At 47.3% G+C, this 16408-nt stretch overlaps 1 long non-coding RNA gene across 1 annotated transcript; it reads left to right on the top strand.

The window, feature by feature from the left end:
- The first annotated feature begins 6349 nt into the window (after positions 1-6349).
- Positions 6350-10356, top strand: LOC140389222 (uncharacterized). Its single transcript, XR_011934292.1, has 3 exons — positions 6350-6495; positions 7569-8986; positions 9639-10356. It is a non-coding gene; the product is annotated as an uncharacterized lncRNA (long non-coding RNA).
- Positions 10357-16408: the final 6052 nt, after the last annotated feature.

Here is a 16408-nt window from a genome sequence, read left to right as displayed (position 1 = left end):
ATCCTGCGCTGCTGCTGCTGCCTTCTTTTTTCCATTCCATCTATCTTTCTGCGAGGTATTCAACGAACGGTTGCCACCGCCTGGTGAACCCTTGAGCCGACCCCCTTAGAACGAACTTAATCCGCTCTAGCTTTATAAACCCTGCCATGTCATTTATCCAGGTCTCCACCCCCGGGGGCTTGGCTTCTTTCCACATTAACAATATCCTGCGCCGGGCTACAAGGGACGCAAAGGCCAAAACATCGGCCTCTCTCGCCTCCTGCACTCCCGGCTCTTGTGCAACCCCAAATATAGCCAACCCCCAGCTTGGTTCGACCCGGACCCCCACTACTTTTGAAAGCACCTTTGTCACCCCCATCGAAAACCCCTGTAGTGCCGGGCATGACCAAAACATATGGGTATGATTCGCTGGGCTTCTCGAGCACCTCGCACACCTATCCTCCACCCCAAAAAATTTACTGAGCCGTGCTCCAGTCATATGCGCCCTGTGTAATACCTTAAACTGAATCAGGCTTAGCCTGGCACACGAGGACGACGAGTTTACCCTGCTTAGGGCATCTGCCCACAGCCCCTCCTCGATCTCCTCCCCCAGCTCTTCTTCCCATTTCCCTTTTAGTTCTTCTACCATAGTCTCCCCTTCGTCCCTCATTTCCCTATATATATCTGACACCTTACCATCCCCCACCCATGTCTTTGAGATCACTCTGTCCTGCACCTCTTGTGTCGGGAGCTGCGGGAATTCCCTCGCCTGTTGCCTCGCAAAAGTCCTCAGTTGCATATACCTGAATGCATTCCCTTGGGGCAACCCATATTTCTCGGTCAGCGCTCCCAGACTCGCGAACTTCCCATCCACAAACAGATCTTTCAGTTACGTTATTCCTGCTCTTTGCCACATTCCATATCCCCCATCCATTCCCCCCGGGGCAAACCTATGTTTGTTTCTTATCGGGGACCCCCCCAAGGCTCCAGTCTTTCCCCTATGCCGTCTCCACTGTCCCCAAATCTTCAGTGTAGCCACCACCACCGGGCTTGTGGTGTAGTTCCTCGGTGAGAACGGCAATGGGGCTGTCACCATAGCCTGTAGGCTAGTCCCCCTACAGGACGCCCTCTCTAATCTCTTCCACGCCGCTCCCTCCTCCTCTCCCATCCACTTACTCACCATTGAAATATTAGCGGCCCAATAATACTCACTTAGGCTCGGTAGTGCCAGCCCCCCTCTATCCCTGCTACGCTGTAAGAATCCCTTCCTCACTCTCGGGGTCTTCCCGGCCCACACAAAACCCATGATGCTCTTTTCAATCCTTTTTAAAAAAGCCTTCGTGATCACCACCGGGAGGCACTGAAACACAAAGAGGAATCTCGGGAGGACCACCATCTTAACCACCTGCACCCTCCCTGCCAGTGACAGGGATACCATATCCCATCTCTTGAAATCCTCCTCCATTTGTTCCACCAACCGCGTTAAATTTAACCTATGCAATGTGCCCCAATTCTTGGCTATCTGGATCCCCAGGTAACGAAAGTCCCTAATTACCTTCCTCAACGGTAGGTCCTCTATTTCTCTACTCTGCTCCCCTGGATGCACCACAAACAACTCACTTTTCCCCATGTTCTATTTATACCCTGAAAAATCCCCAAACTCCCCAAGTATCCGCATTATTTCTGGCATCCCCTCCGCCGGGTCTGCCACGTATAGTAGCAAATCGTCCGCATACAAAGATACCCGGTGTTCTTCTCCTCCTCCACTTCTTGGAACCCCTCAACGCTATCGCCAGGGGCTCAATCGCCAGTGCAAACAATAATGGGGACAGAGGGCATCCCTGCCTTGTCCCTCTATGGAGCCGAAAATATGCAGATCCCCGTCCATTCGTGACCACGCTCACCATCGGGGCCCTATACAACAGCTGCACCCATCTAACATACCCCTCTCCAAAACCAAATCTCCTCAATACCTCCCACAAATAATCCCACTCCACTCTATCAAATGCTTTCTCGGCATCCATCGCCACTACTATCTCCGTTTCCCCCTCTGGTCGGGCCATCATCATTACCCCTAACAGCCTCCGTATATTCGTGTTCAGTTGTCTCCCCTTCACAAACCCAGTTTGGTCCTCGTGGACCACCCCCGGGACACATTCCTCTATTCTCATTGCCATTACCTTGGCCAGGATCTTGGCATCTACATTTAGGAGGGAAATAGGTCTATAGGACCCGCATTGTAGCGGGTCCTTTTCCTTCTTTAAGAGAAGCGATATCGTTGCTTCAGACATAGTCGGGGGCAGTTGTCCCCTTTCCTTTGCCTCATTAAAGGTCCTCGTCAATACCGGGGCGAGCAAGTCCACATATTTTCTATAGAATTCGACTGGGAATCCATCCGGTCCCGGGGCCTTTCCCGCCTGCATGCTCCTAATTCCTTTCACCACTTCTTCTACCTCGATCTGTGCTCCCAGTCCCACCCTTTCCTGCTCTTCCACCTTGGGAAATTCCAGCCGATCTAAAAAGCCCATCATTCTCTCCCTCCCATCCGGGGGTTGCGCTTCATATAATTTTTTATAAAATGTCTTGAACACTCCATTCACTCTCTCCGCTCCCCGCTCCATCTCTCCTTCCTCATCCCTCACTCCCCCTATTTCCCTCGCTGCTCCCCTTTTCCTCAATTGGTGTGCCAGCAACCTGCTTGCCTTCTCCCCATATTCGTACTGTACACCCTGTGCCTTCCTCCATTGTGCCTCTGCAGTGCCCGTAGTCAGCAAGTCAAATTCTACATGTACCCTTTGCCTTTCCCTGTACAGTCCCTCCTCCGGTGCTTCCGCATATTGTCTGTCCACCCTCAAAAGTTCTTGCAGCAACCGCTCCCGTTCCTTACTCTCCTGCTTCCCTTTATGTGCCCTTATTGATATCAGCTCCCCTCTAACCACCGCCTTCAACGCCTCCCAGACCACTCCCACCTCGACCTCCCCATTATCATTGAGTTCCAAGTACTTTTCAATGCACCCCCTCACCCTTAGACACACCCCCTCATCTGCCATTAGTCCCATGTCCATTCTCCAGGGTGGGCGCCCTCCTGTTTCCTCCCCTATCTCCAAGTCTACCCAGTGTGGAGCGTGATCCGAAATGGCTATAGCCGTATACTCCGTTCCCCTCACCTTCGGGATCAACGCCCTTCCCAGCACAAAAAAGTCTATTTGCGAGTAGACTTTATGGACATAGGAGAAAAACGAGAACTCCTTACTCCTAGGTCTGCTAAATCTCCACGGGTCTACACCTCCCATCTGCTCCATAAAATCTTTAAGTACCTTGGCTGCTGCCGGCCTCCTTCCAGTCCTGGACTTCGACCTATCCAGCCCTGGTATTAAACACCGTATTAAAATCTCCCCCCATTATCAGCTTTCCCATCTCTAGGTCCGGAATGCGTCCTAGCATCCGCCTCATAAAATTGGCATCATCCCAGTTCGGGGCATATACGTTTACCAAAACCACCGTCTCCCCCTGTAGTTTGTCACTCACCATCACGTATCTGCCCCCGTTATCCGCCACTATAGTCTTTGCCTCGAACATTACCCGCTTCCCCACTAATATAGCCACCCCCCTGTTTTTCGCATCTAGCCCCGAATGGAACACCTGCCCCACCCATCCTTTGCGTAGCCTAACCTGGTCTATCAGTTTCAGGTGCGTTTCCTGTAATATAACCACATCTGCCTTAAGTTTCTTAAGGTGTGCGAGTACCCGTGCCCTCTTTATCGGCCCGTTCAGCCCTCTCACATTCCACGTGATCAGCCGGGTTGGGGGGCTTCCTACCCCCCCCCCTTGTCGATTAGCCATCCCCTTTTTCCAGCTCCTCACCCGGTTCCCACGCAGCTGTATCTCCCCCAGGCGGTGCCCCCCCCGCCCATCTCCTCCCATACCAGCTCCCCCCTCTCCCCAGCAGCAGCAGCCCAGTAATTCCCCCCTCCCACCCCCCCTGCTAGATCCCCCGCTAGCGTAATTACTCCCCCCATGTTGCTCCCAGAAGTCAGCAAACTCTGGCCGACCTCGGCTTCCCCCCGTGACCTCGGCTCGCACCGTGCGACGCCCCCTCCTTCCTGCTTCTCTATTCCCGCCATGATTATCATAGCGCGGGAACAAAGCCCGCGCTTCTCCCTTGGCCCCGCCCCCAATGGCCAACGCCCCATCTCCTCCACCTCCCCTCCTCCCCCCATCACCTCCTGTGGAAGAGAGAAAAGTTACCACATCGCAGGATTAGTACATAAAACTCCTCTTTCCCCCCTTTTTAACCCCCCTCTTCGCCCCCCACATTCGCCCCACCACTTTGTTCAAACGTTCTTTTTAATAACCCGCTCATTCCAGTTTTTCTTCCACAATAAAAGTCCACGCTTCATCCACCGTCTCAAAGTAGTGGTGCCTCCCTCGATATGTGACCCACAGTCTTGCCGGTTGCAGCATTCCAAATTTTATCTTCTTTTTGTGAAGCACCGCCTTGGCCCGATTAAAGCTCGCCCTCCTTCTCGCCACCTCCACACTCCAGTCTTGATAAACGCGGATCACCGCGTTCTCCCATTTACTGCTCCGAGTTTTCTTTGCCCATCTAAGGACCATTTCTCTATCCTTAAAACGGAGGAATCTCACCACTATGGCTCTGGGAATTTCTCCTGCTCTCGGTCCTCGCGCCATCACTCGGTATGCTCCCTCCACCTCCAACGGACCCGCCGGGGCCTCCGCTCCCATTAACGAGTGCAGCATCGTGCTCACATATGCCCCGACGTCCGCTCCCTCCGCACCTTCAGGAAGACCAAGAATCCTCAGGTTGTTCCTCCTTGCGTTGTTCTCCAGTGCCTCCAACCTTTCCACACATCGTTTCTGATGTGCCTCATGCGTCTCCATCTTCACCACCAGGCCCTGTATGTCGCCCTCATTCTCGGCTGCCTTAGCCTTCACGACCCGAAGCTCCCGCTCCTGGGTCTTTTGCTCCTCCTTTAGCCCTTCGATCGCCTGTAGTATCGGGGCCAACAGCTCTTTCTTCATTTCCTTTTTGAGCTCTTCCACACAGCATTTCAAGAACTCTTGTTGTTCAGGGCCCCATGTTAAACTGCCACCTTCCGACGCCATCTTGGTTTTTGCTTGCCTTCCTTGCCGCTGTTCTAAAGGATCCACTGCAATCCGGCCACTTTCTCCTCCTTTTTTCATCCATATCCAGGGGGGATTCCCTTCTGGTTTACCGCACAGTGTTTTTAGCCGTCAAAATTGCCGTTGGGGCTCCTATCAAGAGCCCAAAAGTCCGTTTCACCGGGAGCTGCCGAAACGTGCGACTCAGCTGGTCATCGCCGCACCCGGAAGCCGCAAATAAAAGACAGTTGACTGACAATAAACATTGAAAGCGGCGAAGCATTGATTGCATGCACTTTCTATCTTCCTGAGCCACTAAACGGCAAATACAACTGCAGGTTGCGGCTGAGTCTCATCCAGCTTCTCCCTTTTGCTTTCTGTGCTTCAAACCACACCTTCATCTTGTTCAGGGACTTGTTATTGAAATTAACTCCTTATTTATTGTGAAAAGAAACCTCCTGTTTTTTCCTAGGGAGACTGTCGTGGCTCAGAATCATTAAACAATCAGCGTGCAAGGGTTATATCTACCGCAAACACTGTCACACTCAACAATAACATTAACACTTGACCGACATTGGGCAGCTATTCCAAATACTGGCCAATTGTCACGTGTCGAACTGCTCCATGATTTCACTCGTAGCTCCTCTCTATAAGCTATTATAGTTGGCAATATTACAAAAAGTAAGCTAAAGTCGCCATAATCCCAGATGACCATCGGCTGCTTCATTCTTTGAGGAGGAGAGCTGACTGCTGGGGATTTAACCTGAGTATCACCACACGTCAGGCGAGGAACAAAGTTAAGAATGCGGACCTTCATGAGTGATATCAGCCGCCAAGGGAATTGAACAGCCTCTCTCGGATTAGCATCCCACCGGAGGAACAAGGCAGATGAATTGAAGAACATGTCTGAAATGACACACGGCGGATGAATGAGATCGGAACCTGCTGAAGTTAAAACAGGACTCAATTCTTGCTAGTCAGCGGAAAGAGCGAGTACTGACAGAACAAGCTGAGTATAGGAGACTGTCGTTTGGGTTCAATGTCGTTTGACCACCTGGTCCATTTTTTCATTTCTGCTCAGGTGTTATGACATGGGCTGATGACAAACACAGTCAGCTGAAAGACATGGAAATGCCAACTGAGTAAAGCTGCCAACTTACCCACCTGTGCAATGAAGGGAAACATTACAGCGAGCAGAGACACTCCCAGTCTGTATGAGTATAAATGTAGCAAACTCCGAGTTTGGAATCAGAACAATTCTGCACCAGCCGTCTGATCCTCTGGACATGTGCAAAACTTTTCTTTTAATTCTTTGCTTCCAGTTGGAGACTCCGTCCCTAACTGCTCGACTCAGAGAGGACACAGAGAATAACGATGGTAGAAGTCCCAGAGGTATACAATAGTTACTTTTTCTCATCGCTCAGTTGGTAGTTATAAGTTTATTTTAAAAGTAGAACTTGCAGTTTGGATAAAAGACGGGAAATATTAATGTAAACCATGTCATCAGATAAACCCCCAAATGGTTATGTCACCATCTGAGTGGATGGAGGGCGTGGTGCCAGTTTGGAGTTGATCAAAACCACCCAATAATAAGAGCTCAAATTACTGCTGTTGGACCATTGACCCGGATAGGGGACTGGTCATTGGCCTCATGTGCCCAGGTATGATACAGAGGGAATTACTCCCGATCACTGCTACAATTGCAGAGTGTGAGAGTGTGGACTTTGTGTGAGGATAGGATCAGGAATTATTTCAGTCCCTTTACCCCCGCATTCACTCTCCAGTGCCGCAGGTGAAGAATAGGTAATTGGGAGCAATAGTTGGGGTGTCTGTGGAACCAGCCCACAGACAGGAGTTAACTTTTCATAACATGACAGGAGGGAATTGAGAGTAAAATGTTTCAAACAGGTTTAATTTACGTGGATTAACATTGCAGCTTTCATAGAGTCGGAACGTGAGAAGATGGATTAAGTAGATGTAACAAGGGTGAATTGGGGCGGCACGGTGGCACAGTGTTTAGCGCTGCTGCCTATGGCGCTGAGGACCCGGGTTCGATCCCAGCCCCAGGTCACTGTCGGTGTGGTTTGCACATTCTCCCTGTACCTGCGTGGGTTTCACCCCCACAAGCCAAAAATGTGCAGGTTAGGCTGATTGGCCACACTAAATTGCCCCTTAATTGGCAAAAAAATAATTGGTTACTCTAAATTTATTTTTAAAAAGGCAAGGGTGAAATGATTTATTGTCAGTAACTGTGATGAAGTGTGATTGACAATTGCTGTGGGCTCTGCTTCATGACAGAGAATGACTCTGTACCATTCCGGAGGAGAGCCGAATGGTTTTTTATTCATTAGAGAATACTTAAAGTAAATGTTTGACCCAGAGTCAGAGACAGTGATAGCGGATTAAGCTTTATGTTTTCTCATTATTCTCTCTGCATCAGTACACAAATCATTCGCTTATTTCAGGACTTCCTGTCGCCTGTCGGTTCACTGGAGGAATTTGTCGCGAAGACGGTTGCAGTCGGGATGAGAATGCTCTATCACAGGCTTTTTGCAGCAACTTGTTTCAGTGCTGCAAGAAAGTCCAACGCTTGAACTATGATCCCTTCATGCCAGATATCAACATTTTCTTAACGAGTGAAATCCTTCCTCAGAAAAAATAAGGCTCCGTTTAATTCTTTAGCCCGCAAGATTCCTGACCCCGTGTTACTGCTGGTTGAATAATGGGCTGTTATCAGAAGTAAAACTTCTTGCATTACTCACTGATCCATATCCGTGTCTTGCTTCTCTTTAGGATCAGTGTGCCGAAGGTCATGCTGTCTGGGGTGCAGTGAGGGTCCGAGCCGATGCGGTATTTGTAGGAAATGGGAGGGTGGTTTGATTGCCACGAATTTTGAAACTTCCGAACACGTCGTTGATAAAAAAATCGAAATAAGACATATTCCAATGACAGTTGTGTGGTGAACGGCTCTATAGTCTGCTGCGTTCTGTTTGTCTCCTTTCATCGATAAAGGTTTTCCATTTGCTGTTTACCAATTTCCTGGGGCCTGTCCGCAACCTGCGGAATTTTGGAAGTTTTCAACGGGGACATGACAGTTTTATTTATTCCCATAGGCTTCCTAGTACTTTCTGTTGCTCTATTGAAATTGAATGTTTTTAGCTAACTACCCATATTCGCTTCTTCGCCTTCTATTATTCTTGGAATCCATCTGTGTCTTGTCCTGTGGGGAGGGGTTCATTCAGCAGATGTGAGTTACAACACAAAACAAATTCCACAGGGAAACGTAGTCCACGCATCACCTCTTTTCTATTCTGATAACGAGAATAAAAGATTACCGAATTCAGAAGCCGGTAACCCCAGTAACACATTTTGAATAGTAAACATTCAATTCCAACATTTATCAACAAATTAAAGAGAAGTTAAGCAGACACGATTCCGGTTACACATTAAAATTTGCCTCACAGAACGTTGACACTTAGAAAACCTCTGAAATGGCCAAGTGAGCCAGCAGGATCCATATCCCATGAGTGAATAAAGAAAATATATCACTGTTTCCTCTTTGTCCATGGCACAAGTTACCTCTTCAAAGAAATCGGGTAAATTGGTTAAACATGATGCCCATTCACAAAACAATGTCGACTTTGCCTGTTAAGAAATTCTATGATTTCCCTGAATTCAAAGTTTCATTGGCATGCTTTGTCATCCTTAAAAATATCTTCTTGTATTTTATCTGAGGTAAATGTTAATCTATGTGTTCTAAATTATTCCAAGTTTTGTCTCCTCTTTTGGAAATGAAGAAGGTACATTCGCTAGTTTCCAAACTAATGGCTACTAAATTCGTAGATGATTCAAAGCCTTTTTGCCGCAACTGTCTGAGGACATGGTGAGACCACAACTGCATAGTTGTGTACAATTTTGCTCACCTTCTTTACAATATATTATAAATGCATGAGAATCAATTGAGAGAATTTCACGCGGCTTTCTCCTGGGATGAATACTTAATGAATGAATACTGAATAGATTGGGCCGATTGCCCTAGGCATTTAGCAGACAGAGCGGTCAAATATTGAAGCATATTATTCTTAGAGAATTTCACAGGGTGGACACCGGAACGAAATTTGCTCTTATGGTGAAGATTGGAACCAAGCGACACAGTTGACACACAAGCAGCCTCCCTTTCAAGACAAGACGGAAAGGAGGAGAATATCATCTTCACCCTGAATGACGTTAGTTTCTGGAATTCCATTTCCCAGAAATTAATGATGATCATGTAATTGAATCTGGTAAAGCCGATAGGGAAGGGGCGGGGTGGTCACGTTCTATGATGGTTAGATAGGAAAATAGATATGGGACAATACTCTAGCCAATATCATATCGAATGAAAGAGAAGGTTTAGAAAACCGAATTGTCGCCTCTTGCTCCGAAGACATTCAATCATATTCGTGAAATCCTCACAATCTTCCTCACTGACGCCCCTATATTTCTTAATGTGTTCTTTGTTGACCACACTCATTTCCTGGTTCTTTTCTGTACAGGTCTGCGTTCCTTGGAAACTGTTTTTAGTCGGTTCCAATTAATGAGACAAATGGAGTTGCCAAACGTATATCCCTCGGGCAGTGTCCAGCGGACAGAACAGTGTGTAAGTACCTACACCGTTGGTGGCAGCTGAAGAAGGAGAGTCCCCACCCTCTTATCAAGGGAAACTAGGGAAGCAAAACAAATGCTGTTCAAGCCTGCATTGTGGCAATAACATTCGACTCTGAGACCCTTTCTGAGCCCATCGCCCTCTGCATCTCGTTTTCTCTCCGTTTCCTCTATGGAATATGTATGCCCAGAGAGTGCGAAGTAGCCGTGACTATTAGCACTTTCCTTGACACCCTCACTGCTCAAAGATGTAAAGATCTCAGCTTGAAACGTGTTAATGGTGTGAGTGAAATTGATACTGAAATTCAAAGACTCAGAAAGGCCCGAATGAAGTAAATTCCCCTCTCCTTTCACCATTTCAAGCTATGCAGAGTCCAGATTGCTTTCGCCTGAACAATTCTGCAAGTCAGCCCTCGGATTAAAGTTATGAAAATGACAAGGCTACATTACAGAAACGAAACGGGAGCTATTCCTTGAGGCGGGAAAGTTGATCGTAACTATAATGTACTCCGTTTGTGACATCATCAAACTGATATAACAGCATAAAGGTTTCCTCATTAAGAAATAGAAACGTTCTTGAAATAAATACTGAAACAGAATTGGACTCCACCTAACGCCTTGTTGTCCCTTGACGTTTGCACTCTGTGCATTGTGCACAGGGACACTTCCAATCGTCTGAAATCAACACTTGCTCCCTCCTTCACCCTCTTTTGTTTTTCAACGCCTTTTATTTCCAAAATTACCTGGAACTGGTTTTGGTGTTCCAGTCTTGGTTTTCCTGAGAATTGTTTTCAATTGAGGGATTGGTTACAGAATCATAGAATCGCAAAAAACACAGTGCAGAAAAGGCCCTTTGGCCCATCGAGCCGGCACCGCCGCAAGAAAGACACCCGATCTGCTATTCCTAACCCCATTTGCCACCACTTGGTTCATATCTCGAATGTTAAGAGGTACCAAGTGCTCATTCAGGCAATTGTTTTAAAGGATGTGAGGCAATCCGCCTCTACCACCCTCCCAGGCAGTACGTTCCAGATCATCATCACCCACTGGATAAAAATGTTTTTGCTCAAATCCCCTCTCCCCCTTCACCTTGGACTTGTGTCTACTCGTAACCGACCCCTCAACTAAGGAGAACAACTGTTCCCTATCCACTCACCCAATGCCCCTCATAATTTTGTACATCTCGATCAGGTCGCCCCTCAGTCTTCTCTGCTCCAGCGGAAACAACCCAACCTCTCTTTATTACTTAAAGGTTCCATCCCAGGCACCATCCTGGTGAATCACCTCTGCACCCGCTCCAGTCCAATCACATCCTTCCTATAATGTGGCGACCAGAACTGCACACAGTACTCCAGCTATGGCCTCACAATGTTCTATGGAACTCCAACACGACTTCCTTGCTTTTGTACTCTATGTCGCGATTGATAAAGGGAGGTGTACTCTATGCCTTTTTCATCACCCTATTAAGCTGCCCATCTGCCTTCAGAAATCTACTTACAAACGCTCCAAAGTCTCTTTGTTCCGCATGACTTCCCAGTGTGGTGCTATTCATTGAATATTTTCTTGTCAAATTGCTCCTTCCAAAGTGTAACACCTCATACTTTTAGGATTAAATTCCATCTGCCACGTTTCTGCCCATTTGACCATCCCACCTACATCTTCCTACACCCCAAGACATCCAGCCTCACTGTTAACCACCTGGCCTATCTTTATGTCATTCACAAATTTACTGTTCCTACCACCCACATGGTCTTCTAAGTCATTCATATAAATTATGAACAATAGGGAACCCTGCAGAGATCCCCGTGGTGCGCCACTGAACACTGGCTTCCAGTCACTAAAGCAGCTGTCATCACCCTCTGTTTGGTACAGCTCAACAAGCGTTAATCCACCTTATCAAGTTCCCCTCTATCCCATGTACACTTGCCTTCTGCATTAGTCTCCCATGTGTGACCTTGTCAAATGTTTTGCTTAAATCTATATAATTGCATCAATTGCACGGCATGACGCCCCTCTGAGGAAACCATGCTGACTATTCCTGATCAAATCTGGCCTCACCGAGTGGTGATAGATTCTGTACTTCAGAATTTTCTGCGTTAATTTCCCCACCACTGGCCTTTCTTAAATAGTGGACCACATTCGTGGTTCTCCTGTCCTCTGGCACCTCCCTCGTGGCCAGCGAAGAATTAAAAAAATTGGATCTGGTCCTCTGCAATCTCCTCCTTCGCCTCCTACAGCAACTTGGGCACAATTCGTCCGAACCTGGAAATTAATTCAGAGCCAATGTACATCAGCAAGCACATGGCACCTACAAACAAAGAACAAAGAAAAGTACAGCACAGGAACTGGCCCTTCGACCCTCCAAGTCTGCGCCGACCATGCTGCCCATCTAATCTGAAATCTTTTGCACTCCTGGGGCCCGTATTCTTTATTCCCATGCATTTCATGTATTTGTCAAGACATTCCTTAAATGTCACTATAATACCTGATTTCACCACCTCTTCTGGTAGCGAGGTCCAGGCACCCACTACCCTCTCCGTAAAAAAACTTCCCTCATACATCTCCTCTAATCTTTGCCCCCGCACCTTAAATCTATGTCTCCAGTAATTATTTCTTCCACCAAGCGTCGAAGGCTTTACTGAAGTCCATGTAGACAACATCCACTGCTCTCCTGTCATAAACGTCCCAGCACTGATACCTGTGGAACACCACTAGCTTCTGACAATCCACTCTGTCCATGTCCCTCATAATTTTGTAGACTTCTATCTGGTCGCCCATCAACCTCCGTCGTTCGAGTGAGAACAGGCTGAGTTTTTCCAACCTCTCCTCATAGCGAATACACCCCAGACCAGTCAACATCCTGGTAAACCTCTTCTGTACCCTCTCCAAAGCCTCTACACCCTTCTGGTAGTGTGGCGACCAGAATCGAAAACTATAGGGGATGTCCCGGAGGACTGGAGAATAGCCAATGTTGTTCCTCTGTTTAAGAAGGGTGGCAGGGATAATCCCGGGAACTACAGGCTGGTGAGCCTTACTTCAGTGGTAGGGAAATTACTGGAGAGAATTCTTCGAGACAGGATCTACTCCCATTTGGAAGCAAATGGACGTATTAGTGAGAGGCAGCACGGTTTTGTGAAGGGGAGGTCGTGTCTCACTAACTTGATAGAGTTTTTCGAGGAGGTCACTAAGATGATTGATGCAGGTAGGGCAGTAGATGTTGTCTATATGGACTTCAGTAAGGCCTTTGACAAGGTCCCTCATGGTAGACTAGTACAAAAGGTGAAGTCACACGGGATCAGGGGTGAACTGGCAAGGTGGATACAGAACTGGCTAGGCCATAGAAGGCAGAGGGTAGCAATGGAGGGATGCTTTTCTAATTGGAGGGCTGTGACCAGTGGTGTTCCACAGGGATCAGTGCTGGGACCTTTGCTCTTTGTAGTATATATAAATGATTTGGAGGAAAATGTAACTGGTCTGATTAGTAAGTTTGCAGACGACACAAAGGTTGGTGGAATTGCGGATAGCGATGAGGACTGTCTGAGGATACAGCAGGATTTAGATTGTCTGGATACTTGGGCGGAGAGATGGCAGATGGAGTTTAACCTGGACAAATGTGAGGTAATGCATTTTGGAAGGGCTAATGCAGGTAGGGAATATACAGTGAATGGTAGAACCCTCAAGAGTATTGAAAGTCAAAGAGATCTAGGAGTACAGGTCCACAGATCACTGAAAGGGGCTACACAGGTGGAGAAGGTAGTCAAGAAGGCATACGGCATGCTTGCCTTCATTGGCCGGGGCATTGAGTATAAGAATTGGCAAGTCATGTTGCAGCTGTATAGAACCTTAGTTAGGCCACACTTGGAGTATAGTGTTCAATTCTGGTCGCCACACTACCAGAAGGATGTGGAGGCTTTAGAGAGGGTGCAGAAGAGATTTACCAGAATGTTGCCTGGTATGGAGGGCATAAGCTATGAGGAGCGATTGAATAAACTCGGTTTGTTCTCACTGGAACGAAGGAGGTTGAGGGGCGACCTGATAGAGGTATACAAAATTATGAGGGGCATAGACAGAGTGGATAGTCAGAGGCTTTTCCCCAGGGTAGAGGGGTCAATTACTAGGGGGCATAGGTTTAAGGTGAGAGGGGCAAAGTTTAGAGTAGATGTACGAGGCAAGTTTTTTACGCAGAGGGTAGTGGGTGCCTGGAACTCACTACCGGAGGAGGTAGTGGAGGCAGGGACGATAGGGACATTTAAGGGGCATCTTGACAAATATATGAATAGGATGGGATAGAAGGATACGGACCCAGGAAGTGTAGAAGATTGTAGTTTAGTCGGGCAGTATGGTCGGCACGGGCTTGGAGGGCCGAAGGGCCTGTTCCTGTGCTGTATATTTCTTTGTTCTTTGTTTGTTCTATATTCCAAGTGTGGTCGAATTCAGGTTCTATACAGCTGCAGCATGAATTGCCAATTTCTATACTCAATTCCCCATCTGATGAAGGCAAGCATGCTGTATGCCTTCTTGACTACCTTCTCCATCTACGTTTCCAACTTTCAGTGACTTGTGGACCTGTACACCCAGTTCCCTGGGCCTGCCAATAGTCTTAAGGGTTCTGCCATTTACTGTATATTTCTCTCTGTATTAGACCTTCCAAAATGCATTACCTCACATTTGTCTGGATTAAACTCCATCTGCCATCTGTCTGCCCAAGTCTCTAACCGATCTGCATCCTCTGGCAGTCCTCATCACTATCAGTAATTCCAACAAACTTTATGTTGTCCACTTACTAATCCGAACAGTTACATTTTCCTCCAAATAATTTATACACTCAAACAGCAAAGGCCTCATCACTGATACCACTAGTCACAGCACTCCATTCAAAAAAGCACCCTTCCACTGCTAGATTCTCTCTTCTATGACTGAGCCAGTTCTGTATATCTTCCCAGCTCACGTCTGATCCCGTGTGACTTCACCTTCTGTACAGTCTGCCATGAGGGACCCTGTCGAAGGCTTTACTGAAGTCCATGTGGACAACATCCACTGCCCAACCAACCTTCATCAATCAACTCCAACACTTCCTCAAAAAACTCCATCAATTAGTGAGACACGACCTCCCCTTCACAAAATCATGCTGCCTCGAGCTAATATGTCCACTTGTTTCCAAATGGGAGTAGATCCTGTCTCAAAGAATCCTTTCCAATAATTTCTCTACCACTGACGCAAAGCTCACCGGCCCGTAATTTCCTGGATTATCCTTGCTACCCTTCTTGAACAAAATAACAACGTTAGCTATTGTCCAGTCCTCTGGGACCTCACCTGTGGCCAGTGAGGATAGAAACATTCCTGTCAAGGCCCCAGCAATTTCTTCCCTTGCCTCCCTCAGCATTCTGGGGTAGATCCTATCATGCCCAGGGGACTTAACGACCTTAATGTCAATTAAGACGCCCAACCGACCCCCCCCTGTTTGATATAAATGTGAGCCAGACTACCTACACATCTTTCCCCAGACTCATCATCCACCAAGTCCTTCGCTTTGGGGAATACTGATGCAAAATACTCATTTAGTACCTCACCCATTTCCTCTGGCTCCACGCATAGATTCCCTCCCCAGTGTTTGCGTGGGCCAACCTTTCCCCTGCTATCCTTACTCTTTATATATGTATAAAAAGCATTGGAATTTTCCTTCATCCTGTTTGTGTGACCCCTTTTAGCCCTCCTGACTCCTTGTTTAAATTCCTTACTACTTTCGTTATATTCCTCACGAGCTTCATCCCTTAAGACCATAAGACATAGGAGCGGAAGTAAGGCCATTCGGCCCGTCGAGTCCACTCCACCATTCAATCATGGCTGATTTCAACTCCATTTACCCGCTCTCTCTCCATAGCCCTTAATTCCTCGAGAAATCAAGAATCTATCAACTTCTGTCTTAAAGACACTCAACGTCCCGGCCTCCACTGCCCTCTGTGGCAATGCATTCCACAGACCCACCACTCTCTGGCTGAAGAAATTTCTCCTCATCTCTGTTCTAAAGTGACCCCCTTTTATTCTAAGGCTGTGCCCCCGGGTCCTACCCTGCTAATGGAAACAACTTCCCTACATCCACCCTATCAAAGCCATTCATTATCTTGTATGTTTCTATTTGATCTCCCCTCAACCTCCTAAACTCCAGTGAATATAATCCCAGGATCCTCAGACGTTCATCATATGTTAGGCCTACCATTCCTGGGATCATCCGTGCGAATCTCCGTTGGACTCGCTCCAGTGCCAATATGTCCTTTCTGAGGTGTGGGGCCCAAAATTGCTCACAGTATTCCCATCCTTCTAGCCATTACAAATTATTCTTTTTTCTTTTTGACCAGGCTCACAATATCCCTCGTTATCTTGCCATATTTATCCGTCTTCATTGCAAGAACATGCCGGTCCAGAATTTCTATCAACTGATACTTGAAGGCACCCACCCCCCTCACACATGCCAGATATTGATTTACCATAAAACATCCGCACCCAATCTAGATTCTTCAGTTCCTTTATATAATTTTATAATTAGCCTTCTCCCAATTTAGCCACTTCACCCGAGGACTACGCTTATCTTTATTCACTGTACCTTACTGAATTATGGTCACTCTTCCCTAAAGGCTCCCTGACTGAAACTTCGACCACCTGA

This window comes from Scyliorhinus torazame, chromosome 14 (assembly GCF_047496885.1).
Source record: "Scyliorhinus torazame isolate Kashiwa2021f chromosome 14, sScyTor2.1, whole genome shotgun sequence".
Classification (NCBI taxonomy): domain Eukaryota; kingdom Metazoa; phylum Chordata; class Chondrichthyes; order Carcharhiniformes; family Scyliorhinidae; genus Scyliorhinus; species Scyliorhinus torazame.
Note: the sequence above shows the minus strand (reverse complement) of the source record. Positions and strands in the feature narration are given on the sequence as shown.